This window comes from Dunckerocampus dactyliophorus, chromosome 1 (assembly GCF_027744805.1).
Source record: "Dunckerocampus dactyliophorus isolate RoL2022-P2 chromosome 1, RoL_Ddac_1.1, whole genome shotgun sequence".
NCBI lineage: Eukaryota > Metazoa > Chordata > Actinopteri > Syngnathiformes > Syngnathidae > Dunckerocampus > Dunckerocampus dactyliophorus.
This window is the reverse complement of record NC_072819.1, coordinates 21,598,931-21,612,746: the sequence shown is the minus strand read 5'-3', so window position 1 is coordinate 21,612,746 and position 13,816 is coordinate 21,598,931.

Genomic DNA, 13,816 nt, shown 5'->3' with positions numbered 1-13,816 from the left:
GTACTAACTTTTCCAAGTGTCACTGAACAACTTTATTCTGTCTGTTGTCATTATACTAATTATGTCTTGTCCTCAAAGCACTACACATTTGTATGTGGTTGTTTAATGAACATAAACACCCTTATGATGATACTATCACAAGGGTCTCCGAGCTCACCCGCTGATTTTGAGTAGCTCACCAACAGTGATGTCGGTAACACGTTGTACGGAACGCGTCACTCTTGCATAACCTCTTTTTTCAGTAACGCGTAATCTAAAGCGTTATTACTTCAAAACTAGTAATCTGATTGAAGTTACTTATCCAAAGCCACTCTGTGTTACTATTTTTCAACAAATAGAAAGCCATAATTGCAGCTGTGACAGCGGCGAGTGACGTGTGTCAACAACAATGGCGGCAGGAGGGAGCTCGGCTTTTGCTTCGTGTAAATACAGTCATTACTTCGCGTTTGTGTCCGACAAAGACAGGAATATTACTGTTGGTTGTATGCTCTGTCCTGGAGACAAACTGTTATCTGCCTTCAATAATTGAAGAAACATTTGGACTCACAGCACGGCACCGTCAAGCTCACGGTGAAAGTTCCTACTGATGGAGCGAAAAGGAGAGCTAAGAGTGCAGCAGATCCGACGCCACTCAAACAACAGAAACTGGACTTTGGTGGAAAATCAGTAAGTGGAGGGGAGCTGAAGAGGTCGGTTGCGCGGTACATCGTGGAGGACATGTTGACACACCGTCGTTTCGTGCCATTATACAGAAGATCCCCACTACTGTCATTGCCGAGCTTCCTCACGAAACATCATTTTCATCCTACCTGGAGAACGAGTATGCTGAAATGGAACGTAATATCAAGATTGCGATGAATAATGTCGAGTTTGTGTCAACTACTGTTGATATTTGGACAGCGAATAACAGAAGTTATATGGGAGTGACTGGATTGACTGTGACTGGATTGGTAGATGCTCATTGGAGCGCAATAAGGCAGCATTGCCGTGCAGGAGAATTTGTGGTAGGCATAATTATGATGGTATTGGTGCCGAAATTGTCTCTCCCCGCACACCACAGGTGTGCTTCTCAAACAATAAACATCATCTCCACTTCTGGTGTAGAGAAATTTTTTATATCTAACCCAGAAGCCAAGGCTTTGTATAGGGCTAGCATAGCAAAGTGCACAGTTCTTTGGACCAAATCAAGCAGATCCTCTCTTGCATCCGAAACAGTGGAAGACATCAGCAAAAGAAAACTCCTGGTACTTAAATTCACAAGGTGGAACTCCTTTTTTTAAGCTGTAAGGAAATTACTCACATCTCCATGAGTGAACTGAAGACTATCCACCAAGCTGGGAGTTATATGCTTCAAAGATTTAGCTGGCCTGGTGTGTCTTCTCCAGTTGACTTTGGGGAGGTGGAAAAACGTTTTTACCACTGCAGGGTTTGTTAGCGCTTCTTTGTTTGTTGTGATGCAGTGTCTTGGAGCAATGTCCTCCTTGCCTTATATACAATGCCTTTCCATTGATGGTAACACTCAATGCAGCAAAAACATTTGATTTCTGTCGGCATGGCTCTGCAAGCTCCACATTTATACCACCAAAGCATGCTGGTCCTTTCTCTCTCAGCCCCCGTCTGCTCAATGTTTCACCCTCTCTTCTTGTCCGCTCATCTTCTAAAACCTGTAGCTCATCCTCTGCATATTGATGCTGAAAACGAGACCTAAAGCCAGCTTTGAGTTTTGGCCCCGTGCAATTGTGTTTGACCCCCCAGCCTGACTCATATACAGTAAACTGCGGACAAACCATATGCAATAACATAAAGTCATCTCTCTGAGAAGCAAAACAGCTCTGTGTATATACGTATGTGTGTGTCAGCGCTGACTCGTCTCGTGTGTGTGTGTATTTGTGGTTAAAATAACTTATTTTGCGTTTGTCATGTTCTGCACATCCATAGCTGTCTAAGTAAATAACCTTCATTAATCACACTGTTGTAAGTCCACACAAACAGCTGAATTTTTGGCAAGTGCATCGTTAAAAGTCTACCGTCAAAACTTCCTTTCAAAATATTTAAAAAAACACCCTCTGGCTCCCTGTGAAAAATGTCCAAAGGTCAAATTCTGAACATAGCGTGACTGTGTTTGACTGTTCTTGAGGTTAACAGAGCTTTCCTATTAGTGTTATTACTTGTTTACAGCTTTAAGTGTAGACACACGCAATAGGTGTGGTCGCATGCGTGTGAAAAAACTGAAAGTACATTCTAATCTCTTTTGCTCTGTAGTGGGTGGAGAAGAGGCGTGTGGGTTTCTGCTGTGTGATTAGGTTTGTTATACCCTGTTCTGCCTTATTTCTAACTTAACTGAATACTGTCAAGCTTCATTGGCTGGGTGCAGACTATGTGACTTCAGGAAATGTGGATGTGGGGATCCTTCCAGTCCTTAATTTGTACTTGTCTTTCTAAAACTGTCCTTAAATGTGGGCTTTTACTGATCCTCACATTTGCAGTCAGCATATATAATGTTGCCATTCTGCCAGTTTTTGCAGCACTTTAAAGCTGTAGCGTTCCTTGAACGGTAGGAAGAGGGGGCCGAATTTCGACAACGCTCGTCACCGCGCACAGAATGGGGAAAAAATCGAAAACACGGGCGTTGTCCTAGCGGTGCACCGCTGAAGCCAGCGTTGCTTTAGCGTTGGTTTAACGGTAGCAAACGTTGGTTTAGCGGTGACGAGAGCGTTGATACAGCGGCGTTCTGCGCATGCGGGCTGGTGGCATCCTCATGAAGTGCTGGAAGGCTCGTGGATCCTCATTCCTCAGCTCCACCATCAGCTTGTCATACAGTCCATGTTCAGGCCTTCTCAGTATCCACTGTCTGACCCACACAACTCTGTCTCTCCTTCTTCTCTCTCTTCTCCTTCTGTCAACAGCTTCTTGCAATCTGAGGAGGTTCTGATTCTGCTGCTGGACTAGTGCACCAATCACAGCAAGTCTCTCAGCATCCATGGTAGTACAGTTTTACTGTAACTTTGAGCAAATTAGATATACACTCAACGGCTATTCCAAATGGGCTCCTGGTCCATTTCTCCCCGTAATTATAGCCAAATTCTGGTCCCCCTCCGACACCTCCATACCAACGCCGAACCAAAGTTCATCACCGCAATGGATCGCTGCTTCAACGCCTGACACCGTTCCAGCAATCCCGTGTCCGCTCGTAAAACGCTTACAACCGCTCCATCAAAGTTTGTGCAATGTTTAATCACCGCCCGGGCAAAGCTGGCGAAGCAGCAGTGGTCCCGCGTTCAAGATTTCTGCGTTGGCCTAGCGGACCCAAGCGTCCATGAACTTGCGTCTAGCGTCGCCAAACTTTCACTGGGCGTTGTTGGAGCGGTGATGAACTTTGCCGTGGTGGGAAACTGCCCGCTCCTCACCGCTCACAATATTTTGTGCAGCTCAACACTTTCGGAGCGGTGGGAGGGACCATCAGCGGTGGCCGAGCATATACGGCGTTGCCTTAACGGGGTCCAACTTCTGTTAAACGGTGGTGAAAGGTTACGAGCGGTGATGAATTTTTTTCACCGCTCCAGCAACGCTACAGCAAAGTTCGGGTTGTTTGACTATGAAGATTCAATTTAGAGGTAAGCAAGTGTTCTATAAGGCTACTGTATTTTTCATGAAAATGCTATAGGATGCAATGATGTACCTTGTTATGTAGGTGGAACATTTACACAATGATTGCACTACATGAACATTTGTGACAAGAAAGATCTTACAATGACCACACAGTGGGGGTGGCATGGCTCAGGTCGTAGAGTAGTTGCGGGTCCGATCCTTCGTCCTCCTGTGATCATGTCGAAGTATCTTTGTGCAAGATACTGAACCCCCAGGTGTTCCTGATGCTGCGTCATCAGTAGGTAAATGTGGAGAAGCGCTATACAAGTGGAAGACCATTATTTATTACAATAAATGCCTCTTCTGAAATGTTAATCGGAATAACATAACAGTTTTTCTTTTTTTCTGTTTTTCTCAGTCTTTGTTCTTGTCGTTTTTCGATTTACATGGGCCATCAAAATATCAAAGTTTGATGCTTAATTATTTTGGAATACAGTGGAGTTCGCGTATGCCTCAGTTAGCGTGTTTTTCAGTTAGCGTACAATATGTTGCGTGTCTTGTCATGTTATTAATACACAGCGTGAATCCAACTGTGTTAATGTATTTTTAATCACAAAATGTCCTTGTTGGCATGCTATTAGCTTGCTAATACATGGAAGCAGGAAGCAGCATTTGGTTAGAGCATGTTTCGGTTAGAGTCAGACCTTCTGGAACGGATTCAAGACACTAACCAAGGTGTTCACTGTAAAAAACATTGTAAAAAAAATACAATTGTTTTTTGTTTTGGTAGTTTCTTTCCAAACTTTTATTAAGAGCCTAGAATATTTTGTAGAGTCAGAGTATTATTGTGTTTTTATAAATGTTTTTTTATGTAATGTGAAACGTCACATAATGTCAAAGTAGATGTTAAATTGATTCTACGTGTGATGCTCATAAATGGGTAAAAAAAAAAAGTTGATTGTTCACAACCTGTAGTGATTATCACATGTTGCAGGACTTTGGTTCGAAAAAAGTTTTCTTGAAGCCTTTGTATTAGGATTTGAATGTGAATACATCATACCTAAAGCACTACTGCGGTAAATACGGTGCTTACATTTAACTTGACAATTAAGCATTGATTAAATAAAAAAGTGTTTGTTTACATTTGCACGATCCTTCTCACGGTGACTTCAACTGAGTAAAAATGGTCCTGGAAGTTTTGCTTGTGGTTGCTTTCTCACATGGCATACAGTTAATGTAAATTGTCACTGGCTGGTCTTAGCCTGGTGCTAACTGAAGAAATGCATGGCGTGAGATGGTAAACGTGTGCAAAAATGAGGAGGAGTAGCTGTCTGCTAATTTAAGTGTTAAATAAAATGTTGAAATTGTTTTGGATCTTGCATGTTTGTTTCTTGCATGTTAGTGGACTTTGTCATTTCATTCAAACAAATCCTTTACTAGTGCTATCTACGAAAACAAGATTAATTGAAACAACAAGATTGAAACAAGTAAAACTAGCAAAACCCAAGTTTGTTCATTCAATAATACACTAGGTTCCCAACTTACAAACTCAATTGGTTCCAGACGACCATTCACAAGTCGATTTGTTCGTAAGTCGAAAAAAGGTAATTTACCAATAATATAGGTACTGCATGTACGTGTATACATATATACATATATGCATATGTATGTAAATATGAGTTTGGAAGCAGTAGTAATATTAAACGAGGATAAATAATGAAAAAAACAATAATAATAAAAATGATGTAATAATACGTAATGATAAATGTTATTTACCTTTGAAGAGGAGTGGTCGAGCATACGTCGTTGGTGGTAGTGGTGGAGGAGGAGGAGATATTGAAAAAAGTACAAATCGTCGTCGTCGTAAGACTCTTCTAAAAGAGGTAGTTTAGGGGAAACTACTGAGGTGGAAGGAATTGGCGACAAAGGTGGAAGGAATTGGCGACAAAGGTACAGATGAAGGTGTAGGCATTGGTGGTAAGTTACTTGGTGACGACGGTGCAGGAGTAGCTGATCTACGTTTGAAGAAGCTTTCAATGGAAGTTTGTATGGTCTTCCTTTTCTTCTCCTCGTAGATAATACGGTAGCACTGTAGAGCGCCATTTTCGAACAAATTCAAATGACAAAATATTGCAATTTTCGACAAAATACATGAAAATATAGACCAGTCAGCTTGCGTTCTTATCTCCGAATGTTGCAAGTCGGATGTTCGTAAGTACAGAACCCAGTGTACTTGTATTAGTAAAGCAGACAAAGCCTGCAGTGTAATTCATAGAACAAGTTTGAATTGTGTTCTGCTAAGTTGACTGAAAAATGTACACTGAACGTAAGTTAAATATATTAGACTAATTAAGGACAAACATTTTAGTTGATCCATCCATCCATTTTCTATACCACTTCTCCTCATTAGGGTCGCGGGGGCATGCTGGAGCCTATCCCAGCTGACATTGGTTGACAGGTGGGGTACACCCTGGACTAGTCGCCAGCTAATCGCAGGGCACATATAGACAAACAACCATTCACACTCACATTCATACCTATGGACAATTTAGAGTCTCCAATTAACCTAACATGCATGTTTTTGGAATGTGGGAGGAAACCGGAGTACCCGGAGAAAACCCACGCACGCACGGGGAGAACATGTAAACTCCACACAGAAATGCCCAAGGGAGAATCAAACGCAGGTCTTCCCGATCTCCAGACTGTGACTGTGTGGCCAACATGCTAACCACTAGACCACCGTGCGGCCCTATTTTATTTTATTTATTTATTTATTTTTTAGTTGAGTTAAAAGCAAAACATTTGATTTGAAATATTAACATGACTTTCAATCAGCTTATCTCCACTGTGTTCATATAACACTATGATAACACGTTTAACTTGATTTGTTTACGTGGAATATAGCTGGCAAGATACAATTACGTTAAACCACCAATTTATTTTTTGGAGTGTGGTGCGCTCACAGGTGATTATAAATAAATGGCTGCAGCTTGTTGCTGAGGTGTGTGCAGGTCAAACGTGATGCTGTGCCGAGTGAATTGTTTGTTTTTCCTCCATCCTCCGGCGTTTCCAAATCTTTTTAACATGACCGCACTAACATCTTTGTCACTAACTTTTTCATGTCCCAAATTTACGATGCGCAAATGGGATGAAATTGACATCACACACAGCAGGCATGAAGAAAGTATTCAACACTGTTTCCCTTGATTATTCAAGATATTTGCACTATTTTTTCATATGGCCATAGCTTCAAATCACTGTAATCTGTGCGTCATGACCCCCGAAGTCGCTGGTACCCCTTTCAGGAGAATCACCCATTTACCTTTGCTTGTTTGTTACTCCTCACAACGCTCACTTGCAGCACTAATGTGTGCCCTCGTTAGCGCTCCGCCTCCCCCCACTGGGAGAATGAGAATGGGAGAATGACTGGAGGGTTCACTCACTCCGTTCATTCTGCTATAGAACCAACGTGCCCAGGTGTTGAGACAGATGACACATAGTCACTCTCTTGTCATCCAGTCTGTTTGGAAGAGAAGTGTCACATGGCACATGTCAACATATCAAGGCCGGCCAAATTATTGAGTTAGTTTTTATTTATCGTGCGATTAATTGATTTATTGATTATCATGACAGGCCTAATTAAACATGTAACCTTTACCAATTCTGAAATAATATAAGAAAATGATAAAGCAGTATAAATAATGTGTTACAATTGGAGTTAAGGTTTGGAAAGCAAGCCCAGTTAAATAACATTCATAATCAAAAATAATATACAGTGGTGTGAAAAAGTGTTTGCTCCCTTCCTGATTTCTTATTTTTTTGCATGTTTGTCACACTTACATGTTTCAGATCATCAAACTAATTTAAATATTTGTCAATGACAAACACAAAATGCAGTTTTTAAGTGAAAGTTTTTATTATTAAAGGAGAAAAAAAGTCCAAACGTACATGGCCCTGTGTGAAAAAGTGATTGCCCCCTAAACCTAATAACTGGTTGGGCCACTATAAGCAACAATTGCAATCAAGCGTTTGCGATAACTTGCAGTGAGTCTCTTACAGCGCTGTGGAGGAATTCTGGCCTTCATCTTTGCAGAATTATTGTAATTCAGCCACATTGGAGGGCTTTTGAGCATGAATTGCCTTTTTAAGGTCATGCCACACAGTCTCGATAGGATTCAGGTCAGGACTTTGACTAGGCCACTCCAAAGTCTTCATTTTGTTTTTCTTCAGCCATTCGGAGGTGGACTTGCTGGTGTGTTTGGATCATTGTCCTGCTGCAGAACCCAAGTTCGTTTCAGCTTGAGGTCACAAACAGATGGCCAGACATTCTTCTTCTGGATTTTTTGGTTTCTGGCAAAATCTAGACAAGCCTGAATGTTCTTTTTGTTCAGCAGTGGTTTTCGTCTTGGTACGCTGCCATGCAGGCCGTTTTTGTCCAGTGTCTTTATTAGGGTAGAGGCATGAACACTGACCTTAACTGAGGTAAGTGAGGCCTGCAGTTCTTTGGATGTTGTTGTGGGTTCTGTTGTGACCTCTTCGATGAGTCGTCAATGTGCTTTTGGGGTAATTTTGGTTGGCTGGCCACTCCTGGGAATGTTCACCACCGTTCCATGATTTTGTCATTTGTGGATAATGGCTCTCACTGTGGTTTGCTGGAGTCCGAAAGCTTTAGATATGGCTTTATAACCTTTTCCAGACTGATAGATCAAAATTAATCCCAGTTATGTTTTAAAAGGGGGCAATCACTTTTTCACACAGGGTCATGTAGGTTTGGATTTTTTCTCCTTTAATAATAAAAAGTTTCATTTAAAAACTGTGTGTTGTGTTCAGCTGTGTTGTCATTTTAAATTTGACAATGAGTGAACCTAAATTCCTCCACAGCGCTGTAAGAGACTTTTGTCAAGTTATTGCAAACACTCGATTGCCGTTGTTGCTGTTAATTCCTGGGTGTTCACCTTACCAACAAACTGGACTGGTCCGTCAACACCCACGCCCTCTACAAGAAGGGCCAGAGTCGCCTCCACCTGCGGAGGAGACTGAGGTCCTTTGGTGTGTGCAGGACTCTCTTACGGACCTTCTATGACTCTGTGGTGGCCTCAGCCATCTTCTATGCTGTGGGCTGCTGGAGAGGGGGCAGCACGGAAAGGGACAGGAGCAGGATCAATAGACTGATCAGGAGAGCGAGCTCTGTCCTGGACAGTCCTTTGGACTCCGTGGAGGAAGTGGGGGAGAGAAGGATGTTGGCTAAGCTGACATCCATCATGGACCTCTCACCCCCTACATGACACTGTGGGTTCCCTTAGCAGCTCCTTCAGCAGCAGACTGTTACACCCACGGTGTAAGAAGGAGAGGTTCCGCAGGTCCTTCATACCGACCGCTGTCAGGCTCTACAACACCTGAACCATTTTGTATTCACTATGTCACGATGCATTCTTTACTTGTGTATCTTGCTTGCTGCTGTAACAAGTGAATTTCCCTGCTGTGGGATTAATAAAGTACTCCTACTACTGCTACTAAAGAAACTGGTTGATAGTTTGTAAATTTGTAAATTGATGTTTGTCTCCAGTTTTAAAATTATTAATTATTGATGTCCGTCAATGGTTTTCTGGTCGCATTAATGACCTTGTTTCCATTTCAATTCCATTACAATCAGTTGATGTTTCTGACGTACATTTATTGACAATATTAATTATTTCCTCTTTTGGAAATAATGGTCTGTTGCACATGACAATAAACATCTTGAGTCTTGTGTGATGCCAGGTAGGAAATGCAGCTGGGTTTCCTCTCTATACCGTACTTCTTCCTCCACTGACAAGGAATTCAGGGTCCTTTCTTCCAGACTTCCAATATTTACAAAGTAGTTATTACATTGTTAATATTATCATTTTTGGCATTTCTGTCAGTTAAACATTGATGGTTAAATGCTACATCTTTCTTGGAATCATTGCTGATGATACTGATTAGGATGCCCCAGATTTCTCTGATGTTGTTTTTGTTCTTGTTGGAAATCTCCTATCAAAAATATACAACAAAAGGTGGTGAGAAATACTTCAATATTGAATAAAGCAAAATTTGTTCTTGATCAAAAATCACTCCACACTCTTTGCCACTGGGGAGTGTTTTCACTACCCAAGATACCTCTGCCACATCTGGTGATGGAACCATTCGGACTCGATATCCTCGTCCTCCCATGGGATGCAGGCGAAGCTCTGCCGGAGGTGATAGCTGAAGACTCCACGGACAGGAGACTCAGCCAAACGTTCCCAGCACACCCTCACTCCACGTTTGGGTCTCCCAGGTCTGTAAGGCATCCTGCCTCACCATCTGATCCAATTCATCACCAGGTGGTTATCAGTTGACAGCTCAGCCCCTAACTTCACTTCTTGGACTTTATTCTCAAAATCTCGGGTTTTTTTTACTACTCTTTTGTAACAGGCATTGTCTGAGACAGCTATGAAAAGGGGGAACTCTTGTGATCTTTAGCCTTGGGCAAAGGTAAAATTCCAACTTTTTTCTTTTAAATGTACGACTTTTTTCTCATCCATTTCTGACTTTTTTCCTGAAAATTTGCTTTTTTTTTCTTTATTATATACTTTATTCTCAAAATTTACATTGTTTTTTCAATGTGGCCCTGATACTTATGCTACAGACTCACTTATTAAAACGTATCCCCAGGAAGAATGAGTGCGTGCGAAGGATTGTTGTGTGTTATGTTAAAGAGACACAAGTCGGCTGTCTGCCAAGTCTGTGTGCAGGGAGGCAACAAAGTACATAGCAAACTATAACTATATAAAAAGGGCTTAACTTCCCTGTTGGGCTCTAGTGGATGGTTAGAATAACTAAAATAACTCCCTGGGAAAAAAGAATGTGATGGACTATATATCTTAAACTTTGACGTTATTTACACCTGTCTGTTTTATACTCATGTTTTATTTGGTCCTGTTTCATGATCACTTACATGATCAAAGGGGGGATAAATACATATTAAATTGTCATTACATTTTTATACTTTACCAGTATTTCATGGTATGTCTTGTCAGGTGCGATGGTGCACACATTTAATCCAAGCTACTGGGAGGCTGAGGCTGGAGAATTGTTTGAACTCAGGAGATCTGAGCTGCAGCACACTATGTCGATGCACTTACTGAATTCATGTATCTACAGTATTTCATCAGTCGTGTGTATTTGTATGTCCTCTCATACTGGAATACTGGAGATGTTAGGGACATTTCAGCTTGTTTTAGATGTTGGGGGACCCCAAAAAGGAGGGAATTACATGGTAGAATGCCCCCAGGATTACATATTAGCGTGACTAGACAGACAGTCATCAAATGCATATGTGCATGGCTCAGATCAAGGGTACCCTTTGCTGTCTTCAACTTCACTTGAGTAGTATTTGAAATTGTTGTTCTAACAATGTGTACTATCCCTATCACTCTGACGTTTATAGAGTGAGGAAGCTTACCAAACCATAAATTAAGCCTGTTCATGTTTTTATTTTGCGCTAGCACGGCTATGTTGTAAAAAAGTGTCTATATTTGGACATTGAAATGTTACATGTAAAGCATGTCTACTTTTGTTGTGAAATAAACAATATTTTCTCTGATAATTTTGTCATGATTTCTACTTAGAATTAAAGAATGATGTCTGAAATTGGTTTCTAATGTGTTTTATTCAAATATTCTCATTGTAAAAAAAATAACTGTTGTGTAATCATTAGTGAAACGTACATAACCTTCATGTCCGCCTCCCAATGAAAATTTTGAAGAACATAATTCCATGGAAAAACAAACCCCACGATGATTACAATGGTATATATTCATGGAATAATTACTCAACTCTGCAACTAAAGTGATTTTTTGCGTATAAAAGAGTAAAATAAGATTATTTGAACAAACGTCTAACACACCCAAATTTCGTGTCAAGCCAGTTATGTACGTACACTTCGAGCTCACAGCGTAAATTGCGTATTGCTAGTAAATATTGAATTAGAAAATAAAAAGTGCCTTCTTGGGCCAAACAAAACTTGTATCCTTCCGCCGGTTATTCGCCAAATACGCGTTCAGCGTTCGTCGTGTCTGCCATTTTGTGTCAGCGTTATGTACGTTCAGTCACGACCTCGGATAAGCAGCATCATTCAATTCGACGAGCAATCGGCGGTTTAACAACCATTGTCAAGTCTAAGGTAAGATTTTTTCCTTTTTATATATATTGGAGAAGATCTTTATGCATTTTAAAATTATTTTTTTTGTCGGGTAAGTTACAAATTTTGTGTTTATCGAGCAGTGTAACTCGTTTTGACAGCCGTTGTCTTTACCCCTCGTAGGTAGCTGTTCGTGTCCTGTGCACGAAGCGGCGAAAAAAACACGCAAAGTGGGCAAAATGATTCATCATTACTACCAGCCAGCGAGAGCAAAACTGAGTTGGGTTGTACTTTATTGAAGTATTTAACAATGCACTCACGTTATTTTTGATCAATCCTCATCCACAAATCCATTAAAGTCCATCCCAAATGAACAGGAGGGCAAGTTCTCCATCAAACACGCCAGGTTCCCTGGCGTCATTGTCAGTCAGTCTCGTTGCCGTGCGGCGCCTCAGAAATGATGCTGGCTTTAGTGAAAGCTCGAACAGTGCATCAGACACGTTAGCCCAAGCATCCACAATCCATTAGTGAAGCTGTGTTCGCTAGCTGTCATTCATCGCTCCCACGCCGCTCGCAACTTAACTTTAAACGCCGTGTTTACATCCATTCACAAATAGTGGTGGAACTTGCACGGCGCTACCTCCCAGTGTTAGTGAAGCTGTGTTCACTAGCTGTCATCTATCGCTCCCATGCCGCTCGCAACTTCAATTTAAACACCGTGTTTACACCGATGTCCAGCGGTTGGAGTTCCTTCGTCAAACCTCCCGGAATGAGCCATTTGTTAAAAGGGGAAAAAATGACACCACATCACAGAATCTTGTAATGGTAATTTATTTACAAATGATACAAATGTTTTATTTAGAAATGATAATGCATTTAAGTTGAAAAAAAATACTTTCTGCATGTGTGTTGTATTGTTCTCTGTAACATAAAACAGTAGTGGGGTAATGTGTTCACAGATTACAGAATGGCAAGAAAGTTTGTGTGCCACTATGGAAGATGTAATGTACATAACTCGGTGTCCGCATTTGATTTTTGCCATATTTTAACTCAAGATCTAGATTTGTCATTTGTTTTTATTTACTTTATGATACTCTCTCAAATATAAGTTACTTTTCTAACAAAAGTCAAATCTATGCAGAGATAACAGCATAAAGTGGACACTGAGTTAATGTACATTACATTTAAGAAAGAGTGAACTTCGGAGGGTTGCTATGGGAAATGGAAGATGTCTCGAGCTCTGGTATGTTGGGTGTGTGTTTTGCAATGTCTGAAGTTTATGTTTATAACATTACCAAGGTCTATCCACGAGTTTGAAATTTTACCCAAAATGTAACACTTGGGTACCCTTGATCTGAGCCATGCACATACGCAAGATAAGTCACAAGGATTTGTGTGGGTTTTACGAAACAGAATCAGTCTCTGTAGTCATGGCTTCCAAACGGGGTGGTATTGAGGCAATGAACTTAATAGCAGACTATAATTACAGTACAAAGCAAAACGCCGTGCCGCCCTTGTTGGTGGCTAGAATAACTAGAATACCTCCCTTAGGGAAAAAGGAGGTGATTTACTTTATAGGAAAGGCGGCACTTAATAATAATAATGTTAAGCAAATTGCATCTATGAGTAAGAAGATGCATACTCATTACTTATACAGTGTGTTCCAAATTATTATGCAAATAGGATTTTAGTATCATAAACATATTTATTTTGGTTTTCAGTGAAATTTGTGGATGGCATTGTGTCTTCTGGCTCTTTGGATGACTGATATCAATTTCAAACAGCTGTCATAAGTTTACCAGGTGAGCCCAATTAAAAGAAAACTACTTAAAAATGTTGCCCCACATTATTTCACTGATGATTGTCCAACTCATATAAGTTTGATATTACAATATCCATAGTAGAAAAATGTATGCAAAATTACTGTCATATATTGTTGTGTTCCAGGGTACCCATATCATACAAGTTTTATTTTGTAAAAAAAATAATATGGATCTTATATCTGGTTTCATTGTCTGATGCATTACGTACAAGTTACAACTACTACAGATTTCAAGCAATATGGGAAAGAAAAAGGATCTCTCT